Source organism: Crotalus tigris, unplaced genomic scaffold (genome assembly GCF_016545835.1).
Source record: "Crotalus tigris isolate CLP2741 ecotype Arizona unplaced genomic scaffold, ASM1654583v1 scf7180000017775.1145084777:2100578, whole genome shotgun sequence".
In the NCBI taxonomy this organism is placed as follows: domain Eukaryota; kingdom Metazoa; phylum Chordata; class Lepidosauria; order Squamata; family Viperidae; genus Crotalus; species Crotalus tigris.
This window is the reverse complement of record NW_024096626.1, coordinates 1,894,202-1,921,338: the sequence shown is the minus strand read 5'-3', so window position 1 is coordinate 1,921,338 and position 27,137 is coordinate 1,894,202. Positions and strand designations below refer to the sequence as shown.

General features: G+C 39.3%; 1 protein-coding gene across 7 annotated transcripts in view; it reads left to right on the top strand.

The window, feature by feature from the left end:
- SRGAP1 (SLIT-ROBO Rho GTPase activating protein 1) overlaps positions 1-27,137 on the top strand; it is a 219,668-nt gene that overhangs the window by 58,174 nt on the left and 134,357 nt on the right. Inside the window, exon 1 of one of the 7 annotated variants that reach the window (XM_039342209.1) lies at positions 23,220-23,240. The exons of the other annotated variants lie outside the window; for them this stretch is intronic. The gene's annotated coding sequence lies outside the window, so the exon portion shown is untranslated. Of the gene's footprint in view, positions 1-23,219; positions 23,241-27,137 lie in introns of those variants that run through there. 7 annotated transcript variants of the gene reach the window in all.

Sequence of the window (27,137 nt, the reverse complement as noted above, 5' to 3'; positions counted from 1 at the left end):
CATCCAGCCTTTCTACATGGGCCGCAAGCCCCTGAAGAGCCAGCAAAATACCTTCCCTCATCTATTGATTTTTATGTTCCAGAAGCTCTGCTGTCTCAAACCTGACTTTTTGTGTAGCTTTCTCCAGAGAATCCTGAACCACATTCTGTATATCTTTAAGTGTGAGTGCTGGAGGTGGGGGGAGGGTGGTGGAGTCTTAGGCTTAGTTTGTTGTATAGTCTGTGTTACTGGAGAGGAAATTGCAGCTTTAGGCAGAGAAGAAATTCCAGGGCATTTTGAAGCCATTAAAAAAAAAAAGATGAAAAAAAAGAAAAAAGCCACTTCTTATAGTAGAATAAAATAAAGGGGTAATAAAAACAATTCCCCAAAAAAGTAAAAAAAAGAAACTCTTTAAATAAGCAAAGTCTATTAAATTGTTGAAACTTTGTTACCCAATAAAAGTGAAAGTCTTCAAACAAAGAAACAAAATTCCTCCGCCATTTTTCCTTTCACTCCAATCACAAAAATAGTAGCTGAAAAAGACTATATTTCTTTATGAGTTAAAGTTGAAATTCAACACCGTTCTGTTCTTCCTGAACAGCTCCATCTGCTTTAAAATTTACTTACAGCTCTTCTTATGTAGCAGATGTGGAAGCAGCGTCTGGCTTCGTTCTCCTTCGGAGAACAAAGCCGTCTTGGGATGCGGAGTTGATCCAGACTCCGAAGGAGCTCTCACCCTTTGTCTCCCAGAAAATAATCTCAGGGAGACAAGAGGAGCTCAACTTCTATCTGGAAAGAAGCTCACTTTCTTCCCTTTGCCCGGGAAGAAAGTTCCGAGCCGCAAAACAGCTGATCGTCGCTGTTTGCCGGCTCTTACACGATCCCGAGACGGGCGGCTAAGGAAAAAGCCGCCATCGGCGCAGCAAATGCCACCGGAAGCCCTGAGAATTTCTGATCTGGTGAAAAGTAAGCAACCTCAACCTTCACACTGGCTTTTTACACATACTGTTGAAAAATGTAGCAATGTAATTTACTGTTGTTATATTAAGACTGTTACCCATGCTACACCATGCTTCAACACAAAATTTCATTGTTTTGTAATTAAAAATAAATATTTAACAATATATAATTACATATTGTTTTTGTCATTAATCACTATGCTTTAATTATGTTCAATGCAAATATATCCTGCATATCAGATATTTACATTGTGATTCAGAACAGTAGCAAAATTACAGTTATGAAATAGAAACTAAAATAATTTTATGGTTGGGGGTCACCACAACATGGTGGCCACGCCCACTTGGTGGCCACACCCACTTGGTGACCACACCCCTGGCGGTCACCATAACATGAGGAACTGTATTATGGGGTCAAGGCATTAGAAAGGTTGAGAACCACTGAAATAAATAGTCTTCACTAGCCCAGGGGTGTCAAACTCGCAAATCACATGACATGTCGCAACGTATCGTGACTTTTTCCATTGCCAACAGTGGGGTGGGCACGGTTTCGATATGATGCATCCGGTCCGTGGGCCGGCAGTTCGACACACCTGGCCTAGCCCAACAAAAAATCCCAGTCATACTGGATGTCTATTATCTCTTCTCTTGGAGTCCCCTTTTTTAAAAAAAAACTGCAGTTCTTCTCAATTATAAAGATATGTTGAATTGCATATGTTGCCACTGTGGTAGATTTGGGTTTATATCTATCAGGCATTACACAAGTGTTGGCAATAAATCTCAGCTCTTGAGACATCTAACCTCTTATTCAGGAATTGACCTACTTGTAGGCTTTCAAGTGACAGCTTAATTAGATCAGATTCTTTATTGCAAAAAGAATATAGCTAGAGTATATATAGACAGAAATTTTGCATTGTGCAAAAAAAAGAAGTAAAAAAAAGAAATAAAAGTTTTTACTGAGGTCTGTGATCCCAGGTTTAAGTTCTGAGTCTACTTTCCAGTCAATGGATAATAAACCATTCTCGTGGTGTTTATCTTTTCAAACTTTTCTGTATAGATACAGTTTGTTGCTTGCTTAGGACTAACTTTTATGTATTATATTATTGTATTGTATATTAAAGCTACAAGACAAGATTCTCAATTCTCCCATTTTGTAAAAAATAAATATTTGACATTGAAGGAAATATCAGTTTCATTTCTTCTAACTACTGCTACATCTGTTATTCTGCAATTCCATTATACTATGACTCATTGGCTTATTGTTCTTTTTTTCCGCTTTAAACTTACAGGATGTATGACATGGTTTAAAACTTCATAGGTCATCATTTCACATTTTTATTTAGCAGGAAATTTTAAATTGAAAAACCTTCTGGTGGTCCCATTGTATTATTTTTAGACAGCTAACTTAAATTTCCGTTCAAGTTTAAATTTCTCCAAGCTGTGTTTCCTTCCGTACTTATTTTACAAACATTAAAATATTTACTATTAATAAAAATTGCCATTATGAATACACACAATGATTCCATAATGGATACAGGCATGATGAACCACATCTGTAAAGTTATTTATTTTCTTGTTGTGAATAAAACAATCTGCATATGAGAAACATTTCTTTTATTTGACAATTCTATTTCCTTTGTATATTTACAAGTCTGTATCTACTGTAAGTATTGAAAGAATGGGATATTTTCTTTCCTTTTTTAAAGAGTACATGCTACTATTTCTATTCTCCTTAATAATTACCTAAATGTCATAGTTACAGTTTCAAATTGAATGTTCATTTTACAGCCATTATGCAAAATAACATTATTGAAATAAGAATTGTATTGTATCAAGCTGGATGCAAGAGGGTTGGCTCTTTTTATATTTTTTGTAAGGTGGAAGGATGCATGTATAATGGCATACTAGGGAGAAAAGGTTAATATAAACCTCTTTCTGATCAGTTACTTTATGATCTGCAGTTAGATTTTTACATAGGAGGGAGCAATCAGACATGTTTACTATATATTTATTGATATAGTTATTTATTTTACTCGGGCTACAATTTACTCAAGATCCAGTCAATCAAAAAAAAAAATAACATGCCATGTGCAGCAGAACTATATAAATTCTAGAACCTCAGTCTATTACTACTTTGCTCTTCGTTTAAAATACTTCCCATATATTCCGTGAATATCATCAACATCAAAAGATGTTGAGATTCTAGAAAGAGTACAGAGAAGACCAACAAAGATGATTAGGGGACTGGAGGCTAAAGCATATAAGGAGCGGCTGCTGGAATTGGGTATGTCTAGTTTAATGAAGAGAAGGACGAGGGGGGACATGATAGCATGTTCCAATATCTCAGGGGCTGCCACAAAGAAGAGGGAGTGAAGCTATTTTCCAAGGCGCCTGAAGGCAGGACAAGAAGCAATGGATGGAAACTAATCAAGGAGAGAAGCAACCTAGAACTAAGGAGAAACTTCCTGACAGTTAGAACAATTAACCAGTGGAACAACCTGCCTCCAGAAGTGGTGAATGCTCCAACACTGGAAGTTTTTAAGGAGAGACTGGACAGCCATTTGTCTGAAATGGTATAGGGTTTCCTGCCTGAGCAAGGGGTTGGACTAGATGACCTCCAAGTTCCCTTCCAACTTTTTTATTTATTATTATTATGGATCATCGCACAGTCAGCCAGATGTTCAGACTGGATTTGGCATTTTGTCTACCTATCGAGTCATTACCCAGGACCTGGGATAGGCAGATGTGGATGTTTGATGGTATTACAGGTATCGTCGCAGGATGGAAGCAGTTCCTAGTAAGGCCGCCTTTTGCAATTGACTAATAGCAAATTTGTCAATGCCAATGGTGTTCAAGTGGTGCTCCAGTTGTTTTGGGATTGCGCCCAAGGAGCCTATGACTATTGGTACTACCCTTGCTTGCTTTTGACACAGTCTTTCTATTTCTATTTGTAGGTCTTTGTATTTTGTTATCTTCTCCAGTTCTTTCTCTTCTATTCTGCTGTCTCCAGGCACTGCCACGTCCACTATCCAGACTTTTTTGTCTTTCTTATCGACAATTGTTAAGTCTGGGTTGTTATGTTGCAATTGTCGATAAGAAATTATTATTATTATTATTATTATTTATTGAGTTTTGTTAAAATTATAGAAATATCACGCTATCAACTGCAATTACTGTTTCTTTCATTTCTGTATGAAACAACATGATGTATTTATAAAAGAGGCAGAGCTTATATTGCAACAGCATGATATTGGTTTAGTGATTGCTTTTCTAGATATCCCTGATGATGCGTCTGGCATGTGGCCTAATAATGCTTGATTCCATTCAGTGTATATAATTTTGAAAAGTTGCCTACAAAAAATACCTGGTGTTATTGCAATTGGTTCGTGATTTTTGCCTTCTGAGGTGATAACAAGCTGACATATTTTTAAAAAACCCTGCAAATAGTATAGCTATTGTGCCTATCCAATCAATACTGGGAGTATTGTATTGTGGGAAGAAAAATCTTCAGCTCCAATCCAAGCCAGGAATAAACAAAATGGAGACTGCTTTAGGAAAGAAGTTCTAGTTTATTGAGTTGCCAGCCAGAAACGTCAGTGACACAGCATGTGTTTCTCAGGTGGCTGACAAAATGGAGCTGCGAGTGGTGGGTTTTTGTACCTTCTTTGGCTTTTGTGTTTGGAATTGTTCCTGTTCCTGTGGCATAAACTTTGAGTTTCTTCCTGTTCCTGTGCAATGAACTTTGACCTGAGGTTGAGTGTGCCCTTTTAGTATTCTAATGGTGGTGGGTTAATCCTATTATGTCCTAAAGGTCATGTCCTGCTTCCCTGGGGCTGTGGCTGATGGCTGTGTCCTGAGTTGGATTTTTTGGGTGAGGGGTTGCTGGTTCTAATGCTGTCACTCTGCTGTTATTAGCTATCACATCTTGCTCCAAGGAATTTTGAAAGATCCTATCTTGAATGGGCTTCTGCAGATAGTATTTGCTCATGAATGGGGCCTCAGTCTTTCTGAATGGGATTATCAAATCTGCATTTCTGCAGAACTGGCCTGCTTGGTTTCTGTTTGGGGCTATTAAGAAAAACAGAGCCTGCTTTTCTATCTTTAAGATCCTTCGGGGAAATATAATATTCTGCCTTTTTTAATATTCCCCAAAATATTTCTTCCTCTAGAAGGGTGGGTGGGTGCTGACTTCCAACAGTATTAACAAAATATATGAAGGGAACTCTTAACATTTTTACCAATCATATTTTGGAGTACATGAAAGAATTCCTTCTCCATATGATTGGAACTATTCCTTAGCTGTGGAATTATGGTCCTTTGGAACTTCTGGACCATTGCCACTATACTTTTATAATCTGCTAACATCTATTTTTTAGAATCATAGAAATGCTAATATATTTTTCTGTAGGCTTGGTATAACATTACTTAGACACTTGTAAATGAACAGCAGCTATATGAAAATGTGAAGATTCTTATTAAAAAAATATCAAATGTACATTACAAATGTATGTCCAAAGGCAGGAAGCAGTTAGATTTATTGATGGCATGCAAATGATGTCTATAATCTTAAGTAAAAGAGTTTAAGCAATAATTAAAATGAGCCATTTCCAAAAAGCCAACTTCTTCCACACTGAGCTAGAATGTAAATACTAAATTCCTCTAAAGCAGTGGTTCTCAACCTTTTTAATGCCGCGACCCCTAACCGGTCATAAGTCGAGGACTACTCAGCCGGTCGTAAGTCGAGGACTACTCAACTGGTGCAGCACCGTTTGCAGAATGGGACTTTTGGCAGGCTCAGCAGGGCAGAGACAGCCTGGACAATTCCTGCTGGCTTTCAAAAGCCAATAGAATAAAAGGGAGCTAAGGAAAAGGAGGAAAAAATGGCAGACTGCGTTGTTTGGCGACCCCTGTGAAATGGTCGTTCGACCCCAAATGGGGTCCCGACCCACAGGTTAAGAACCACTGCTCTAAAGTTTTAAATGTTAATGCAAGTGAAATAGAGATTTCGTCAAATATTCACAGAACTTGAACTGAACTGTTGATGAGTTATCAAGACAGCAAGCAGTGAACTGATAATAACAATGAATACCCTTTGGGGAGAGAAATCAGAGGAAGATAATGAAAAACTTTTAACTTATTTTGATAAGTTAGTAGAGAAATAGACATTTCTGGGAATATACCTTAAGTCAGTGGTGGCGAACCTATGGCACGGGTGCCAGAGGCGGCACTCAGAGCCCACTCTGTGGGCACGTGCGCCGTCACCCCAGTCCTAGGCCTTCAGCTGGGTTTTATAAAACCTTTTCGCTTTAGGCCTCCGCTGCTATGTGCAAAAAAAAAAAAGTTCAATCAGTCAATTTCAACTTCTCGCGGAAAAAAAAGGTTCTTGCAAAGTTGGAATTGATTGACTGAACTTTTTAGTCCCACCCAGTCTGCCATTATCACGCAGCCATGCCCACCCACTGGGCTACACCCAGCCAATGGGCCACACCCACCCGGCACTCAATGATGCATAAGTGGGTTTTGGGTTGCAGTTTGGGCATTCGGTCTCTAAAAGGTTCACCATCACTGCCTTAAGTGTATTAGTTGTTACAGTTCAGGATAATTTTGCCATTAATTATTATCATCTGCAGTTACTAACATTCTTTCCTCTGCATTTGTCTCCTTGTTTAAGGACCAAAATTTGGACTAGAATCTTAATTGTTGAGTGAAGCAACTACTAATTATGACACTTCCTTTTCCATCATTAAGTGTCTACATAATTGTTAAGCAAACAGAGTCCTAGATAAAGATACCGAGATGCCTCAGTGGGATGGAGGAGGCCCTGGAAGACTCAGTGCAGAACTTGAACAAGTTGGAGGGTGCTGTAGTATGGTGCAAGTGCAAAGAAGTTGGAGAAAAAAACCACAATCACTCCTGGAATCCTCAATAGCCCAAACCTGGCCAGTAGCATGGTGAAAAAACAGTCATCCCACAGAAAAGGCCAAATGCCCAGGAAGCCCTAAAGCAGAGGTCCCCAACCTTTTGGGCACCAGGGACCAGTTACATGACAAGAGGTTTTTCCGTGGACCGGAGGGGATGTGGTTTTGTGTGCTGCCTGCATTCCACGGATGGGGCTTTGCTTGTTTGTGCAGCCCTGTTGCTGGCATGCCGCAGACCAGTACCGGTCCATGGACCGGGGGTTGGGGACCCCTGACCTAGAGGCCCAGCCTAGCCTTGCTTGAGAGTCAGGATGGCTGAGAGCAGCACACATCACTTCCAGCAACTCTCGGGCAGGAAAGTAGGAAGCAGGCAGAGATAGGGCATCCATTAAGACTGCGCCAATCAAGGTCAAAGAAATTTTATCTAAAGTCTGGGCTTCAAGCCAAGTCTTTTTAAAGTAATAACACATTGTAATACCATACTTCACCCCAAGATGTCACCGACGCTGTTTTAAGCTTTTTAAATCCAAAATTTATATGGTTTTTCAAGTCTTATTTTTTAAAAAAAATAAAAAACGTCGCCAATGAGAAAAAGAACACTTTAGTCCCCAAGTTTCAAAAGAATATACATCCAGTTAGATTAAAATTGTTCTTATAGTTGCTCTGTTTCCCCTAAGTAGCTACAGGATGGGGTAAAAATTCCCTTCCCTCTCTCCTCACAGGGGGAAAAATACTTTGGTCAGCTTTTACAGGAAAAGTACTTAAAATCTTAAAGAGAGATCAGGTCTCACCCAGTTTCATCTGCATTGCTTTAAAGTTGCTTGGTGGTGATTTTGACTTCGGCTGTCAGCAGTTTAGTGACGAGCCATATTGGTATGGTCTGTCTTTCCCCTGCTGGTTCGGAGGGTTCCCCGGATCAAATGGAAGGGCCACCGCCCTCCCGCGATCAAACGGGGGTCCCCTCCTTGCTCGTCGTCCCTACAGGGCGACTTTCAACCCTTTCCAGGGATCCCCAACAGAACGAATTCGGACTTGGAAGATAAACCTATCAGGACAATTGTGGGAAATCAGAGTAATAGGCGATCTAATGAATACAAATGGGCTCGTTCTTCCAAAAAAACTTCAATCAAATGGTCTTTCTTATTCCAAATAGTATATATAATAATAGAGGGAGAACTATTTGATGATTCAGAGGCACTGACATGGAAGGTTATCTGGCAAAGGAAGAAAGCCAGAGTAAGGCTGCAGAAAATAATGGGTTTGATTTATTAGAGGGGATATTTTATTATTAATTAGAAGATTGAATATGGTAGAAAATAGATAATTTTTAGAAAATAAAGTAACATTATAATTGAATACCTAAGATGTGTAACAAGACTATTAGGCTTTGGTATGAAAAGGGAAAAAGGGAGAAGATGAGATAAGGGAAATTTTGATCACCTAACATAAAATATTTGGAAAACATAAATAACAGTGTTTTTTTTCTTTGAATATTGATGGGAAATTAAAGTTTATGTATAGGCTAAAAAGTATTGATAAATGTAACAAGAATGTTTTTACTTAGTTGAAAATAAGAATTTTGTTTGCCCAATATGAAATATTTATATATATTACTAAATTATTGGTTAACCCAGATAACACATATAATGGTTTTGACTTATTAGAGGGGATACGGTATTATTAATTAGATGGTTTAACATGTGGGAAAATAGATAACTTTTAGAAAACAGATCAAGACTACAATCAAATAGATAAAATGTGTACTTAGAATATTAGACTTTGTTATGAAAAGGGAAAAGGGAAGAAGTTGAGATAAGAGAAACTTGGTCACCTAAATATAAAACATTTGTAAATCATAAATAACAAATGTTAATTTGAATATTGATGAGAAATTAAAGCTTGGGGGGGGGGAAGCAATAACAGGACATTGATTGTATATAAGGATCAAATGCAAACACAATTAAGATATGTATAAGCTAAACACTATTGATAATTGTAACAAAGATGTTTTTTTTAGTTGATAACAAGAACTGTATAAGTTTAATGTGAGATAGTAGATATTAAGGGAAAAAGAGAGGAAGTATCTAATGTTGTAAATGAGGTTTACACTAAAGATTCATGTATGCTATTGAATTATTGATTAACCCAGTCATCATGTTGCTTTTTAAATACTCAATTGTAAAATGAGAAAATGAATAAAATATTATATAAAAAAACCTGCACCAATCTGAGCCTTTCCCCACATATGGAGATGACAACCATGCCTTGCAAGATTGATGTCAGCCCTCTCTGGTAAACCAACCAGGAAATACAACAAGATGAACTAATTCTACTTTAAATTACATTATATGAATGTAATTAAAGTCTGAAGTTGCAAACTTCCCATCTCCACTTTTAACTGTTTGATCCATTAGGGCAGGTCCTTCCTAGGTTTCTTTCTCTGCCCTGTAAGCCACTGGAGGCTCCTGCCTCTCTTGTGTGATTGTTTCCTTCTTTCCCCAAGATCATTCATATATTCTATTACACTCCTGTATTATATAGCTTCTTCAGGATTCAGTTTTTTTCTTGACTTCTTAAATACTGCCTTTTTCATTTCCTCAGCTTGGTACTATCCAGATGTGTATTATACTTCCACATTTCCCATCTTGGCCAAAGCTTGTCTGGAAATTGTAGTCTCAATACCTCTGAAAATTACCAGGTTTTCTAATTTAGAAAAGGCCATGTTGGTTTGCTTTTTTTGTGCAACTAAACAAATTTCAAGTTAGGTTGTATCCTAGTTTTTGTGGATGTTCTTCATCCAGTGAAACATAGAGGCTGTAATGAACCATTACAACAGACATGTCAAACTCATAACGCTACGTGACGTCGCGCAACATATTGGGCCAGTTTTGCCATTGCCGGCAATGGGGTGGGCGTGGCTTCAGTATGATGAAACCAGCCCGTGGGCCGGCAGTTTGACACCCCTGCTTTACAAGTTAGTTTCTGGTGAGTCATAGCTATAACAGTGCCATAAAAGAGCCAGACTCCTCAGCTCCTAATTCTGCACCCATGGATACTGAATTTAATACTAAGACTGAATCTCTGGGCCACTCAGAGTACTAATAGCAACATGTTGAGAAGCAGGCCAGTCCTTAAAGCAGAGATACAGGAGGGGGAGGCAGGTGATCCCAATGCGTGGTGGCACCAGCAGCTGGTGGAGGCAGAGTCAGGACGCAAGTGCAGGGTTGTCTGCTCTGGTGCGGCAAGCTGAGAGACGGTGGGGCAGAGTGACGAGTAGATGTGGGAAGCTCATTCTCATGTCGAGGCAGAGGCACGGGAGGAGGTAAGCAATGTGGATGTACTGCGTTGCCGCCTGGCTTGTGGGAGGCTCATGCAGCGGCAGCAGATGAAGGCAGAGGCATGGGGGGGAGGCAGGCAATCCCGACCTGCCACCCATTCTGTCCCACCATCTCTTGGTTTGCCTGCAGCTGCGTCGGGTCAAGTGGCTGCATGGCATGTCAGGATCACTTGTCTCCCCCATTCCTCTCCCTCTGTCTGCTACCTATGCCACCGCATGACTCTCCCACAAGCCAAGAGGCCATGCGGTGCGTCCAGATCACCTGCCTCCCCCCGTGCCTCTGCTTGCTGCCAATGCTGCCATGTGAACCTCCTGGGAGCCAGGCAGCCATGCGGTATGTCTGGATCACCTGCCTCCTCCCCGTGCCTCTGGCTCTGCCTGCTGCTTGGACAGGTAATCAAGTCACCTGTGCTGTATGGGCTGCGCAACTCCAGAGAGCTCCAGACAAGGGGCCGGCGGGCTGCAGTTGTTGCCATACACCGTCAGCCCCCATGCACTCGCCACCTCTTGGTCACATGCCAGGGGTGATGGGGCGCCCAGCCGGGCTGATCACCCTCACACTGTGTTTCCCCTAAAATAAGCTCTAATGCATCTTTTGGAGGGAAAAAAATATATAAGACCGGGTCTTATTTTTGGGGAAACATGGTATAGGAAGCAAGCACCTGATGTCAGAACCCATATCTAACAGGCTCCTTTGCTCCTTTTGGAAGAAGCTGCTTCCATGAGTTCTACTTTCTTAGGATGAGGTATTGAAGTGGGCCCTGACACCTATATTGGGCAGCTGTGATATAGAAGATGGTGAGATGGAAGAGTATCTAATGACAAAGGCATCATTTTGTACTGAGTGTAAGAAGGCAGTGCTGAACCACTCCTGAATTTTATTTAAAAAACCATACATATACAAAACATAAAATTATTTATGTTATAGTGCCCGATGATGGGCCCCTCAGGTTGAATGAGATTCAACATACTACTGAAGAAGAGCTGGGAATCTTTTGGATGGCTACTGGTGTTGCTGATGTGCCATCTAAGAAAAAAAATTCAAAATTATAAAGCAAAATCATTATGGAAACATAAGAAAGCTCAACATATTGAAAGATTAAATGAATCAACTACACATTGGCATCTTAAGTATCAGCAAATTGAGATGGACTAGAACAAGACACTTTCAGTTAGAAGATCATACTGTTTACTCAGGACGAAGAAGGTTCACTGTTGGTTTCGTAGTGAAGAAGTGTATGTATAGCAATAATACTACTTCACTGTAATACTATCAATGGCTGAATAATATCTGTTAGATTTTATAAACAATCCTTTTGTATGACATCCAGATTTATGTTACAACCATTGATGGTGGTTAATGAATTTTAAATTGACTGAACAACCTCTGCCACTTGTGATTGATAACTGAAATGCCAAAGTTGGAAGTATTAAAAGGGAAAGTGCTATATGGTTTAGAAACTGAAACGAAGCAGGACAACAATTATTGTGCTAATCCCATGATTTCTTCATTGCTAACACAGATTTCATACATTCAAAACAATGCCTGTGTACATAGACATCACCAGATGGGGTACAAAGAAATCAAACTGACTGTATGTTGATAGAAGGAAATGGAAGAAAGTAATCATAAGAGCAAAGTCATGGATGTTCCCATGCCATGAAGGATTTTAAAGTATTTAAGGAGTTTAATTTATCCATCATTGGTTTGGGAACATGTTCATGAATTTTATCCATTTGCAAAATAATGGATTGGGTTTTTTTTAACTCTGTACAATAGGTTCTTATGGTTATATTATTTGCAGTCCTGCTGTTGTTTGTCCATCGATTTCAATGAGGACCTGTTGTTCGTCCATCAATTTTGATGAGGACCTTGACATCTTGTAGATTATGGGCCATCAACGATGTGTCTGTAGGTGGTTGATAAGACCAATGTTAGCACGGAATGTTCTACCACATACTGAACAAAGAAATGTAGACACTGTCACTTCAGCATTTACAGCTCTGGTTTACAGAGTGCTCGCTTCTCTTGTGCCAAGATTGTCCTTCTGTGTTCATATGTCTGGCAACCCTGGTACACCAAGGTGTGCCATGTTGGTCGATTATGCACCAGAAGTTCTCAAGAGATGGTGTTAATATCCAGGGACTTGAGAGACGCTTTCAGCATGTCTTTGTATCGTTTCTTTTGTCCCCCATGTGATCGTTTTCCTTGAGACAGCTCACCATAGAAGAGCTGTTTAGGGATGTGATGATCTGGCATCTTCACAACATGGCCTGCCCAGCGCATCTGGGCTTTCATCAACAGAGTGTAAATTGATGATAAGCCTGTTCTGGAGAGGACATCCGTGTCTGGTATCTTATCCTGCCACCTGATCCTCAGAATTCTACGAAGGCAAGTCATGTGGAAGTAGTTCAGTTGCCTATCGTGCCTCCTGTACACTGTCCAGGTCTCACTAGCATACATCAGGGTAAACTGCTGCCTGGTAAACTTTAAGCTTAGTAGCAAGGCTTATTCCACGGCGGTCCCACACGTTAGTCCGCAATCTGCCAAATGCAGAACTTGCCTTGGCAATTCTACAGTTGACCTCGTTGTCAATTGTCATTGCACGGGAGAGGGTACGACCAAGATACGTAAATTGATCCACTGCTTGCAGCTTTTGTCCCTTTACTGTGATGGTAGGCTCTTGATATTGGGCTTTTGGAACTGGCTGGTACATCACTTCAGTTTTCTTCATGTTGATGAAGAGGCCAAAGTTGTCACAAGTGGCTGCGAATTTGTCCATGCTGGCTTGCATTTCCTGCTCCGATCCTGCATTAAGAGCGCAGTCATCAACAAAGAGGAGATCTCGTAGCACAGTCTCTTTTACCTTGGTGACAGCCTGAAGTCTTCGCAGGTTGAACAATTTCCCATCGGTTCTGTATCTCAGATTAACTCCCACTGAGCTGTTCTGAAAGGTGTCTGACAGCATGGCTGAAAACATCATGCTGAACAGGGTTGGTGCCAGCACGCAGCCTTGACAGGGAACGCCTCTGAAGCCCCACCGTTACTCAGAACATGAGCCGCCATGCCATCATGGAACTGCCGTACTATCAGAATAAATCTGTCAGGGCACCCAAACTTCAACATAATGTGTCATAATCCTTCACGACTAACTGTGTCAAAAGCCTTGGTAAGATCCACAAAGATGGTGTATAGTTCACGATTCTTCTCCTGACATTTCTCCTGGAGCTGTCGAGCTGCAAAGATCATGTCTACCGTGCCACGCTCTTTGCAGAAACCACACTGTGTCTCAGGTAGTATACCCTGTTCCAGATGGTCAATCAGGCAATTTAGCAACACTCGTGCAAAGATCTTGCCTGCGACTGAGAGAAGTGATATTCCTCTATAATTATCGCAGACTTGTCAATTTCCTTTCCTCTTGTATAGGTGCACGATGGACGCGTCTTTCAGTTCCTGGGGAATGGAACCTTGTTTCCAGAAAGATCGGAACAACTGAGTAAGTTTTTCAACAAGCACAGCACCACCAGCCTTATAGACGTCCGCTGGGATTGCGGCAGATCCTGGCACCTTACCACTGGAACACTAACTGATGGCCTGTGAGGTTTCAACCTCTGATGATAGGGCATCCAGGCTATAGTTGATATCTACCTGGGATATCCTGTCAGTCGCCTCATTATTGATGGTGCGTGGACGGTTCAGCACAGAGTGGAAATGCTCAGCCCAGCGCTGTAAAATCAAGGTCTTCTCAGTGATAAGAGTTGCACCACTCAAATCCAGTAAAGGAGAGCTTCCTAAGGGCTGAGGTCCATACAGGGATCTAAGGGCTTCATAGAATCGTTTGACATCGCCTCTATCAGCAAACGTCTGGATTTCATCTGCTTTGGCACTCAACCAGGAGTCCTGCATCTTGCGGAGCTTGCTCTGTACAATCCTGCGAGTGTTTATAAAAGCATTTTTCTTTGCAGTTGACGATGGGTCATTCTAATGAGCACGGTAGAGATGGTGTTTTTCAGCAAGCAAGGCCTTAATCTCTTCATCGTTTTCATCAAACCAGTCCTGCTGCTTCCTATATGAAGGTCCAAGAAACTTAAGTGCAGAAGAGTGCAAGATGTTCCGGAAACATTCCCAGTCCTTCTCAGCATTTTCCTGTATTTGTAGCTCCAGGAGTTGATTGTCAAGATCTTTTACTAATGAAGCTACTACGTCGGGGTTTTCCAGTGTACTGACGTTGATCTTTTTCATCACAACTCTGTTTCCCTGTGGATGATTCTTTAGCTTGATGTGAATATTTAACTTGGAAATGATGAGTCTATGGTCAGTCCAGCAGTCAGCACTCGGCATAGCCTTAGTTACTCTTACATCTTGCATGTCTTTCCTCCGCACAATGACATAATCAATGAGATGCCAGTGCCTGGAGCATGGGTGCATCCGGGACGTCTTTTTACGAGTAGGCAGGCGAAAGATGGTATTAGTAATAACCAGGTCATGAGCAGCACATGTCTTCAATAGTAACAGACCATTGCTATTACACGTGCCAATTCCATTTTTACCAATAACGCCATCCCAGGTAGAATGATCTGACCCCACTCTTCACCAAGTAAAATCAGCTTATTGGTGCGCTTCACGGATGAAAGTAGGGTATCAAGATCTTCATAAAACTTGTCCTTTACTTTACAGACCTGCTAGGCTGGTATGGAATCTCTGTCAATAATGAAGGCCATCTGTATTGCATTTCTATCCATCAAGCATTGTGTGATGGACATTGCCATCTGTAAGTGGTTTTTTTAGAAACAGTAAGGTGTACAAAAGTTATGTGGTAGATATTTGTCATTGACTAGAGTTTGCATAATTCATAAAATTACAAACGTAAAATATAAAAACAGTTATTTTTAAAGCTCAACCAATACATACAACGTTGTATTATTGCCAACAAGCCCAAAAAAAAATACAAGCAATTTTTACAAATGCTATTGTAAAAAAATCATTTTTTTTAAATTGGAGCTCTTAATTATCAAGTAAAATTGAGGATGGTGATGATCTTATATTGTAGTTAAGTTCTAATCATGGAAAGTGGGAGTCCTTAGCTTAGTTTTTAAAATAGCAAATGAATATGTTCCCTGTGTAATAATTACAGTTCCACTGGATTATCTCAATTGCTGACCATGCAAGTAGACATCTGCCAGACTCTCCTAACTTGTTATAAATTTGACAAGCCTGCAGATATTTGCATGTTGGTTGAACTAAGACAAACACTGAATACAATTTTTGACAATTGCCCTTACTATTTCTGATAGTCAGTTTGTGGGCCTAGACAAACTGCTTCATTCTTAAAAGAAAAACAATATATAAAAGCTTTATAATTGGATATTAGAAGTCTATTTATGAAGCAGTAGAAGCAGTTGAGAGCTTGTGCAGATCATTTGTCTATTCATTTTTACTACCTGTTTAGTTAATAGCCCCATTAATAATTCCATCCCTTTTAACTTCAGCGTGTTCTTGAATATATTCTCCAAATGCTAAAATCTGAAGGAAATGATACAAGGGATGTGACATTTAGAAAATCAGCACTGGCTTTCTTTCTATCAGAAATAATCAGCAGATACATGTTAAAAATAACAATATGACGTGACTGAGATGACTTTTTAAAAAACAAAAGTGGGCATGAACTGGCTAGAGTTATTATTACAGTCGCTGACAATATTTGCAAAGAAAAAATATTAAAATAGAAATAAGTAAAATAAGATGAAATATTACAATCAGTGGTGGGTCCACTGATGGACAAAGTCTGCCTAATTTAACAGGCATGACTTGGCTAAAGTTGAGCACTTCTGTGTCTCTTCATTTTCAATGGCAAAGTCTCATATTTTTTCATTAATATTTAGCCTTTGGTTTTCATGGTCTCTTTTCTTCCTGGACCCTTCCTTACTTTTGCTCTCTCTGATTTTCTGATTGTATCTATACCTATATCAGAAAACTATGGTTTGCACTTGCCTCCAGATCATAGTTGGAAATAAATTAAAACATAAAGTCAGTTTTGTTCATGTAAACAGTATAGCAAAGAGATTAATTTTATTATTTGGGATACAAGTAGAAGTGCTGCCTTTACTGAGACTGTGGAGGAATAACCTTATCATAGTTTGGCATGCCTCTTCATTTGTAAGACTTTACAATATATAATTAGTTACGCTTTGTCCAAATATTTTGTGCTTATTTCACGCAACATTTATTTCTGTCCAGATTTTTTAATTCTTTTTAATCCTGTATTATTGTTTATAAATAATTCAAGGCACCAAATATACCTAGTGCTCCTTTCTCCTCCTATTTTCTCACAACAACCCTGTGAACTGGATTGGGCTGAGAATGTGTGACTAGACCAAAGTCACCCAGCTGATTTTTCATACCTTAGGTAGGACTACAACTCATCATTTCCTGGCTTTCTTAGTGCCTAATAGCCCCAGTAGATGCTAAGAATCTTCTCCTGTTCTTGGAATTTTCTGCACTTTTTGACTTTCTTTTATGATTGTGCTTTTCTTCAGATCATAATCTTATGAAAATTGCTGGATCTCAGCAGGCTGTGGTTTCTTATAGTAGTTGTTTCTCTACAATTGAAAAAGTGACTCTGTGTGAGTGAGTGTGTATGTATGTTGCATATGTGTGGGGTGGGTGGGTGGGTGGGAGGGGAGAGAGAAAAACTGTATGGTTGTTGACTTATGCTGAGTTTTGTATAAATGATAATAGTGGTCTTCCAGTCTTCAGACACATATAACATCTTATCAACTCCCTAAGGAAACCACACCCTTATTTTAACTTTTCTCAGTTACACCACTTACAGCTGTAGCTTCATCATTTTTCAAAAATTATACAGCATATGACTTTCTTTTCATTATGTTTAACTTGGCCACTTATGTTTATAACATTAATTTTAATTCTAGTCTTTGCCATATCACTATAATACCCAAACAGTTCTAGCATCCTTATAATCACTTTTATTTTTAATTTTATTCATTCTGCTGAAGTCTTAAATCTTCCAAATAATTTATTGTCCTGCAATAAAACTGCCCTGTATTTTCTTTGCTTATTTTAATCTTAATCTTTGTTCTTTGACTATATTATTTGCAAACTTTTCTTTTCATACAAATTATACAATTTTTTGCATTCTCTTTTTTGTTGCTCTTTTGTTGTATGTATATTTTCATTCACAGAATTCATAGACTCTTTCACTTTATTATTCTATCAACCAAGCATTATTTTTCATACTTCTCATTACTTCAGCACACATGCTTCTGTTGTGTTTTATAAGATGGAGCTCGCAACTTTGCCACTAAGTGATGCAGTTGTAAAGTGAAAAATCATGTGATTGTTCCTGAGTTGTTAATGTTAATGAATGTTAATGTGTCAGTTCTGGTTTCCAAAATTAAGTTAAGAACCTGTGGGCCATTAAGTGAGGGCCTCATATGATTGCAACTTGTGATGTCTTGCCAGCTTCCCCATTCACATTGCTTGTTAGAAAATCACAAATGGTGATCAAATGACTGTGGGACACTGACTACCATTGTTAAGTACCCAGATTGTGATCACAAGATTGTGGACACTTTAAGAGCTGCAACTTCAAGGATTGGTTGTCATTGTTCAGTGCATCCTAACTTTGAACAGTGGCTGAATGAGTAGTTGGTAAGTAAGAACTACCTGTATACTTGTTCATACAGGATTCAAATATTCTTTTCTTGGGCTTTCACTAAGTTCTTCCACCTTTTTCCATTCCTCCCATTTTTGCTAATATCCATTCATTGGTATCAACAAAAATAAATATATTCCATCTGTTTTTGAAACCATCATTAATATCTTAATCTGAATTGTAAACCATCAGATCAGTCATGTTTCTACATTTATATTAATTTCTTTCCCATATGTATGTATGAATAGAATAATACATAAAACCACTGACTTGAAACAGACCTTTTTTGAGCAAATGCTCTCCAGACACAATTTTAATTCATTTTTGGCCTCTGAATGGCCCATTCACTTTTTCTGCATTCTGTTATCATATTCCACACCAGATTCCATCCATTCATGTCACCCACAGGATAATTTTTCTTCTGGATCACATATATTCAAAGAATTGGACAATTGTCCCAAAACGTATACCTGGTCCTTCCACTGTCATCATTAACTGGAGTATAAATGAAGCAATCACCAACTATAGATTCTTACTTAACATATGCTCCTACAACAATCAAGGTAATACTAATTGATACTTTATGGATGAACATTTTAGCTATTAAATTCATAATTAAATCCTCACTGTCACTTTTCTTCATGTTTTCAATAATTCCACTCTACATGATCAGATCACCTTAACAGAATTGGAAGGGACTTTAGAAATCTTCTAGTCCAACCCTCTGCTCAAACAGGGAACCCTATACCTTTTCAGACAAATGATTGTCCAATCTCTTTTTTAAAACCTCCAGTGTTGGAGCACCCAAAATTTTGAAGGCAAGTCATTTCTCCTTAGTTCTAAGTTGGTTCTCTCCTTGAGTAATTTCCATCCGTTGCTTCTTGTTCTGCCTTCATATGGTTGGAGAATAGGTTGACACCCCCCCTTCTTTCTGGTAGCCCCTTAGGTATTGGAACTCTTGTGGAACACTGTTAGAATACCTTTATTGAGATCTATCGCATCTTTTTTCTTTTAGATTCACAAATGCACAACATTATTTTTATTTTCTGTCATTTGTTAATTGGTACTTTGCCATTTCTCATCCTATGTTCCAAGTTGCAGTTTTCCATATATCTTGGACATTACCTTTTGAGACCGTATATATTGGTACATGTTAGTTAATAGGTGTCAAGCAGAAAAAAAACAAAGATAGTTCATCTTATTCAATGCAAGATACATCTCTGATCTATTGTCTGCCTGGAAAGCCAATGTACTGTTGCCCATACTAGACCAATTAAGAGATAGATATAGCCTGCTGATTCACTCAGGATATACAGTGCATTCAGAAAGTATTCAGCCCCCCTTAACTTTTGTAAATTTTGTTATGCTGCAACCTGATTCTATAGTTGTTGAAATTCTTTTTTCTTATTAATCTACACTCAGTACCCTATAATGACAAAGTGAAAACAAAATTGTAGAAATGTCTGTAAATTTATTAAAAATAAAAAACAAAAATATCACATTGGCATAAGTATTCACTCAGTACTTTGTTGAAGCACTTTTGGCAGCAATTACAGTCTTTTTGGGTATGATGTGACAAGCTTTGCACACCTGGATTGGGGAATTTTCTGTCATTCTTCCTTGCAAATTCTCTCAAGTTTAGTCAGGTTGGGTGGTGACTGTCAGTGGACAGTGAACAGCCATTTTTAAGTCCCTCCAGAGATGTGCAATAGGGTTCAAGTTAGGGCTCTTGCTGGGTCACTCTTGGACATTCACAGAGTTGTCCCCAAGCCACTTCTGTGTTGTCTTGGCTGTGTGCTTAGGATTGTTGTCGTGTTGGACAAATCTAAGGTCATGAGTGCTGTGGAACAGGTTTTCATTGAGGATATCCCTATACTTTGCTTCATTCAGCTTTTCCTCAACCCTGAACAGTCTCCCCTGATATGCAGGTTCTGAGGTTTTGCTGGTTAAAGAAATACAAGAAACCAGAAAGTGCCTTTAAGTTTTACGTTTTTATTCAGCTGAATAGAGACGGACCCCTCTAAAATGAGAGGAACCATGAATGACAAGAAATCATCGTATTTATTCTGTATAATTACATAAGCAACCCATCCAGCAAAGCCGACACACATAAGATAAAGATTGCACCCAATAAGTCTGGCACACTGTAGATAAGAAGGGAGAAAGCAGAAGTAACTAAACATGTTCCCATTTGAGTGTTCCTTAAAGATATTGTATGTTCTTGGGTGGGTTAGGACATTGGGTGTTGTCCTTGCTGTCCTTTCCTGACCCTGCATCCAGTATTACAAGTGACCAAAGAGAGAGAAGCCATCTATATGTATTCACAATTAATACTATCCCCTAATTCCTGGTCATCACTGCTGCTGAAAAATATACCCACAATATGATACTGCCACCACCATGCTTCACTGTTGGGATGATATTGGGCAAGTAATGAGCAGCATCTGTTTTCCTCCAGACATAACATTTAGAATTGAGGCCAAATAGTTGAATCTTTGTTTCATCAGACCAGAAAGTCTTTTTCCTCACAGTCTGAGAGTCCTTCAGGTGCTTTTTTGCAAACTCCAAGAGAGTTTTCAAGTGTTTTGCATTGAGGAGTGGCTTCCGTTTAGCACTCTGCCATAAAGCCCAGATCAGTGGAGGGCTGCAGTAATGGTTGTCCTTCTGGAACTCTATCCTATCTCCACATAAGATCTCTGGAGCTCAATCAGTGTGACCATTGGGTTCTTGGTCACCTCTCTTACTAAAGCCCTTCTCCCCCCAATTGCTCAATTTGACTGGGTGATTAGCTCTTGGAAGAGACCTGATTGTGCCAAATGCCTTCCATTTGAGAATTATAGAGGCTGCTGTGCTCCTAGGAACCTTCAGTGCAGCAGAAATTTTATTGTAGCCTTCCCCAGATCTGTGCCTTGCAATATCCTGTCTCTGAGCTCTGCAGGCAGTTCCTTTGACTTCATGGCTTTTGCTCTGCTACAGTATGCATTGTCAGCTGTGGGGCCGTCTATAGAGAGATGTGCACCTTTCCAAATCATGTCCAATCAATTTATTTTACCACAGATGGACTCCAGTCAAGGTGTAGAAACAATCAAGAGAAATGGGAGGCACTTGAGCTAAATTTCAAGTCTTGTTGCAAAGGATCCGAATACTTATGCCAATGTGATAATTCAGATTTTTCTTTTAATAAATTTACAGACATTTCTAAAATTCTGTTTTCACTTTGTTATTATGGGGTACTGAGTATAGATTAATAAGAAAAAATGAATTTCAACAACTATAGAATTAACAAATAACAAAACTGACAAAAGTGAAGGGGGTCTGAATACTTTCTGAATGCACTGTATGCATAAGTCCTGGGAGAAACATTATAGTAAATCCCCAAGTCCTTGACAACAACCTTTTCCAGGTGAAATTGGTGATTTCAATTGAAAAAGGCAGCAATCTATCACTGATTTTAATGGCCTATTTAAAACTATTGTTAAGAATGTTAGCAGAATTCCAATACATTTCTTGAAGAATGCCGATATCTATTGCAACTTTTTTTAGGAACATACACTAAGTGAACTATAGAGTCTTAACACAGAGCAATATTTCAGGCAGAGTATGCATAGTCTGTAGGTTTCACAGTTTATCATTCATTATTTGCAATTATTGTTCTTCCAGAGAAATAGATGAGGAACAAATAATGTCAGTACTTTCAGCAGAAGTAATTGCTGGGTTCTTCTCATGGAATCAAAACACTTCATGTGCAATATCATTTTAAAGGAGAAAATATTCTCTCTTTTCTGATGAAAATAACACTTTCCAGTCATGGTGTTGTCAAAACTATATTATTCATGACAAAAAGTCATTGTGGAACAATAAACTCCAGGATTTCCTGCAGAAGAGGTTACAGAGATTTTGTTATGAGTATGGTATGTGAACAACTGTTCTTTTGATAAGAGAGGCACAAAGAAATGAAAATATAGCATTCTTATTACAAGGGACAGTAGTCAGTTGGGGAGATGGCAATTTGTAGAACTCAAAGACTGAATTCGTGTTCTGGAAAAATCATGTTCTTACATGCATGATACAAATATAAGTTCAACTTTAGGGTAATAGGAATATTGGCAACAGAGACGAGAGGAGCCCATATACAGGTACAATTCTATTGCTAGGCAGAATAAAAAGATGCCCCACAGCATAGTAGGTTCTGGCAAATAGGTCTGAATGTAAATTCCATATAACTTATATATGGCATCTTCTAAGATAGTTTGCAGCTTTCAGGGGTAGTAAAGGATATATTGACTAAATTAGTCCTTGAAGTAATTTGTTTCCATAAATGCTGTATTTCAGCCTTATTCAGTGAGCTGTTTCTAAATGTCTTGTTGTATAGTAATGGATGTTATTCCGTGCTTTATGATGTCTGAAATATTTATATTTATATCAGTCATGGTGGCTCAGTGGTTAGAATGCAGTATTGCAGGCTAATTCTGCCAACTGCCAACAGTTCGATTCTCATTGGCTCAAGGTTAGGGTTAGGGTTAGTCTTCTCTCCTTCCGAGGTCGGTAAAATGAGGATCCAGATTGTTGGGGGCAATATGCTGACTCTGTGAACTGCTTAGGGAGGGATGTAAAGCACTGTTAAGAAGTATATACAGTAAGTCTAAGTGCTATTGCTATAGTCTTCCCATCTTATGTAGCAAAACTTGATTTGATTTGTATTAGCTATTTTGTATGTTTATATCTGTGCCTTTAAGTTAGTTTTGACTCTTAGAAACTGCCTGGATAAGTCCATGCAGTTTTCCTGGCAAGATTTCCTGAGTAGTTTACTATTGCTTCCTTTCTAGGTCTGAGAGAGAGTGACTGGCCGAAGGTCAGCTAGCTGGCTTTATGGTTAAAGGACTAGAATTTATGATATCTTGATGCCTTAACCGTTCCACCAAACTGGGTTTCATTAACTTATAATTATATATAGCTTATAATTTATTTCTAACTTTAAATTGTAAGTTTCACTTAGAATTAAAACACTTGAGTTTGCAGCTCAAAATACTGCATATTAAAAATGGACATTTGCAATAGAGCTGTACAATGTTTAAAAAAATGTACTTTGAGGGTTTTTTAAAAGAAAGATCTTAATTTTAGTTGCTTTTCTCTTAAGCAAATTTTTCTCTACATAGTGGAATATGTTTGTAGGTAATTTAAGAAAAGTCAGCCCACATTGCAATTAGGAATGTAATTGGATTCAGTTTTATGCTTGTTCTAGTGTCAAAGCCTGCCAAGACCTTTAAATGCCAAACTTGACGGATTCATTCCTTTGTGTTTTAATTCTGAATCCTGCCTGAGAAAGCTGCTTCTTCAAAGATGTGAAAAAAGATCTGTATTCCTGCTCTCGGTATGTAATGAGACTGCTCTTTGAGACAGCTCTTCTCCATAGAGTAGTTTTCCCAGCAACAAGGCCAGTGCTTTAAAGCTCCTTATTGAGAATAGCAATATGATGTTGAATTATGATACAATTTTGTTTTGATTGCCTGTTCCATAGTGATCAACCTACAGTTTTAATTTGGCCCTACATCTACACTTCGTTTTTCCTAATATGTTATACAGAGACAGAGACTTGGCTGCAGGCAAATTCAAGCTTCTGCTTATTTTTTCCTGCCAAATTAATTCTTAAGGATTGGGGGAATCTCAGAAATCATTTCAATTTGGCATGAGAATTATAATCTGGAATAAGGAATTATTGCAAATTAGATCATCTCCCATTGTATAGTTGCCATCCAGATATGAAACTCTTGGGGTGCCCTTTTAGACTGCTCATGTTAGACTTATGTAAATGAGAAACAACACTGATAGTGTTGCCTTGTCTTTTCACATATTGATTCAGTTGATTGAATGTTCTTCTTCCTTGAATATACATGCAGAATCTCTTCCTTAGGTTCAGAAGATAATCTAAAGTTCCATAGATGTGATAAAAAGCAATTACTTCATTAATGAATTGAACATGACTTCCAAAATTTTCAAACTGAAGCTCATGGAAGATCATTCACTGAGTTGAGAGAAAGCCACTTCTCTCAATATCTGTTGAGGACCCCTGATTAAAAATAATCTGGACTCTAAACAGATTTATTTTGAAATTGTTTCTAAAACTAGAATGCAGCCTGACAATCCCACTCCAGGCATGTTTATTTGGAAATTAGACTCCCTATATTTAATGAGATTTAATCCCTGGCAGTTGTGCAGAATATTGCAGCATCCTATGGATGTATATTCTACCCATTGTGTTTAGAGGACATCACTCCCAGGTAAGCATGAGTGGGATTGCAGCCATAATTACTAACTGAAGCAACATTTGATTGCACGTTTACACTAAAAACGTCCTGATTATTTATTTTATTTTTCCTGTCATTATGTCATTGAGGGTGCTTTATTCTGTGTTTGTATTCTTCCATTATTTATTCCTTTTATTTTCATTGCCTTTACTTATCAGAGAATTTAGTTTGCAGTCTTACAAAGTAAAGAGCATTTAATAAAATATAGTTAATAAACATAAATACAGGTAGTCCTTGCTTCATGTGAAGTCAGTAAATACAATACAAGGCCTCATTGTGCAAAAGCCATCTTTCTTAGAGGGAGACAGAATACAACTACAGGAACAGGAAATGCATCACAAGAACAATAGAGATGGATCATAGAGATCATATGACACAGGAAAATACAATAGAGATGAATGATAGAGCTGCATATAAGGTAAACATAATACCAATAACATGTCATGTTAACCAAACAACATTATGAAATTTTGGATGAGAACCAATAACAACACTTCCTATAGGTTGAGTCTGTTGGGCAGTTGCGAATGTCTGCCACTACGGGTGAAGACTGGTCCTCTTTGTACTAAAAGTTTCTTCAACCTCACTGTGGTTGCTGGGCTCTTCTCATCACTTACTGGGACCGTTCTGCATTTGACTGTTGTCAGATATGCCAGCTCACTCAGGACTTTTATTAACATTGGTCTGTGGCATCAGTACTGTGCATTCCCTATTACCAGTGGGTAAGTATGGCCCAGTAATACCAGGTGAGTCTGGCCTGTCCACTGGATATGGAGAATCAGGCTGCAAGTCAGGTTGCTCAGACACACACAGATCCACACAATTGCGACAATAGAGAGTTCCACCACCAGATAGGAGCGTGGTGCCACTTGTTGTAAACAGATACCTATTTTCCAGCAACCTGTTCGATCTCCAGGCAGCGGTTTCATACAGACTCATTCTTCAATATTCAATTCTGGCAAATCTCTGGCTGATTTGTCATATCTTGCCTTGAATACTTGTCTCTTAAGCCGTAACTTTTTTGGGACATCTTGTATCTCAGAGGGCTCAAGTAACTTATTTGCCACTGGTAAGGAGGTCTTTAGTCTCCTTGACATCAGTCTGTGTGCCGAACTACTGTCCATGCCCTTAGTTGGAGTATTTCTCCAATGTAGAATGGCCTTCCATGGGTCTTTACCATCACTTTGTGCTTTCTTGCATAAATTCTTAACAATCTTCAGCTTTGCCATTAGCTTGTGGATGATGTGGTGAGGAAGTCTCTTGCTCAAATTCCCACTCAGTGGCAAATTTCCTAAATTGTAGGCTTGCAAACTGAGGGCCATTATCAGAGATCATTTTATCTGGTTGGCCATGACGTGCAAACTGAGCCTTGCATCTCTTAATGGTAGTTTCAGCAGACAAGTCAGGAAGTTCAATTTCCCAAAAATCTGAATAATGATCAAGTAGTATCAGGTATTCTTTTCCTGCATAGTTGAACAAATCTATATTGACGATCACGAGCTTGTCTGTAGCATGCCTCACCCCCAATGTGGCTTAAGTGTATGTGCAATCACATCTCTGTTCTCCAGCATGATGAATGTAGCATCCACCGGTGGGTAATCTCAGACTTCCTGCTCAGATGAGACTAAGTCAGAACTTTAGCCACGCCTCCCATGGGCGGTGCCTTTCCCAGTTTTTGACTTAGTCTCAGCTCAGTAGGAGGCAACTTTTGTGGCTCCTCAGTTAGGCTAATTTGATTACTATAACTTAGACTTGTTAGGTATAATTGGAAATTATAAATTAAGGTTTAGTTTTTCCTTTTTGGATGTTGTTTGCTTTAGATTGGTTAGATCCAGAGATTTAAGAGCAACTTAGGTGCTTTCGCTCCAAAAGGCCTGCAGGCCCTCTGTGAGCCGATTTACAGCCACGCTGAATCGCCAAGGATTTTAACCAGAATCAGCTGCTTTGCACTAAAAAGAGAAGGCATTTGTTGGTCGAGGACTTTTTAGAGCGCGGCTTGGCTGGGCGGCCCGTTTACTAACCTTGTGGCCATGAGGTTTCTGCAGATGCTATTGACGATCCAGATCGCAGTGGAGGCTGCGCAGCTCAATCGCAAGTTTTTTCTGACTTATAAATAAGAGAAAAAAAGAACCTTTGATTTAAGTTCCTTAATATTCTTGGTCTGGGCGGCATTCATAGGTGGGAAGGTTCTCCCTGGGGCATTGCCATTTTGGGAGACGAAGTAACTCACGGCTGCCATTTTGTTTACTACAATAGGCATGGTCGCCATTTTGAAGGCCTTGTGTACCATAGGAGTACAATCAGGCCTGATTCCTGATAACATCAGCCTGCTGTGTAAGGCTTTCATGGGGGGATTATCCAGCACTCCCTTGCACATTCCCTTATCTGGTCAAGGAACATAACAGGGAAAGGGGGGTGCGGCCACCATTGTGAATATCACTAACTGATCACATCTGCACAATTCTATTCTTATCTGTATCACTTCTGAGGGGAAGTTTCAATCCACCTGTTCCTAATAGTTTGCGGCGCTATGCCAGCAAGGCCTAAACAGGCAGTTCTAGTGGACTGTCTGGCTGTTTGCCATTGCGGTTGTTCAGAGCACAGGAACCTCCCTCTTTGACAACCAGATCTGTGTGCTATTTTCCCCCCATTCCTGGACATCTCCTATCTGGAATATCCAGTGTGTGATGGCAGATAGTGCAACTCCTCAGCCATCGCAGGGTTCTGACGTTCCCCCCCCCCATGCAAACAAAACGCAAATCTTCTGAATTGGAGGTGGGGGAAAAGAAAAAGGCCAAAACAAAGCACATAACCATCAAGGAACCCTCCAAAACTGCTGAGTGAGAGGCCTCGAGGAGACATCAGGCACTGGAGAGAGAATTCTCAAGAGTTCAAAGGCTCAGGTCCAGCGAAGCTGAAGTGGTTCCCCTGTTTTACTGGATCGCTCCCCATTTGAGCCTCCA